We start from the raw sequence: 930 nt of genomic DNA on the forward strand, positions 1-930 counted from the left end.
TCCCCATATCTTGCTTCCTTCTGCATCACAGCTTGCTTTGCCAGGCTTGCCCAATTGCACAGCAGAGCTACTGAGCCAAGCTTTTCTTCCTTGGTGTAGTGGTTAAGTGTGCGGACTCTTATCTGGGAGAACCGGGTTTGATATCCCACTCCTCTACGTGCACCTGCTGGAATCGCCTTGGGTCAGCCATAGCTCTGGCAGAGGTTGTCATTGAAAGGGCAGCTGCTGTGAGAGCCCTCTCCAGCCCCACCCACCTCACAGGCTGTCTGTTGTGGGGGAGGAAGGTAAAGGAGATTGTGAGCCGCTCTGAGACTCTTCGGAGTGGAGGGCGGGATATAAATCCAATATCTTCTTCTATTGGCTACTGAGTCAAGTCTTTCTTCCTTCTATTGGCGAGGTCGGGATGGCAGTGGGCATGCTCAGAGCCCGCTCGCTACCACGCCCCCCCCCCCCCCGATTTTACCCGGTGAGGTCGGGGAGGCAGCGGGCGCATCCAGAGCCAGGCTCTGAGCTCGCTGTCACACCCCCAACTTATCACCACCATGTACCAAAGTATTGGCAAGCAAGAGAACTCAACAGGGCTTTTTTTTGTAGCAGGAGCTCCTTTGCATATTAGGTCACACACCCCTGACGTAGCCAATCCTCCAAGAAGAAGAACTGCAGATTTATACCTCGCCCTTCTCCCTGGATCAGAGTCTCAGAGCGGCTCACAATCTCCTACATCTTCTCCCCCCACACCAGACACCCTGTGAGGTGGGTGGGGCTGAGAGGGGTCTCCCAGCAGCTGCCCTTTCAAGGACAACCTCTCCCAGAGCTATGGCTAACCCTATTGCATTCCAGCAAGTGCAAGTGGAGGAGTGGAGAATCAAGCCCAGTTCTCCCAGATAAGAGTCCGCACACTTAACCACGACACCAAAACTGGCTCTCTTA

The sequence above is a fragment of the Heteronotia binoei genome, chromosome 10 (genome assembly GCF_032191835.1).
Source record: "Heteronotia binoei isolate CCM8104 ecotype False Entrance Well chromosome 10, APGP_CSIRO_Hbin_v1, whole genome shotgun sequence".
NCBI classification, from domain to species: domain Eukaryota; kingdom Metazoa; phylum Chordata; class Lepidosauria; order Squamata; family Gekkonidae; genus Heteronotia; species Heteronotia binoei.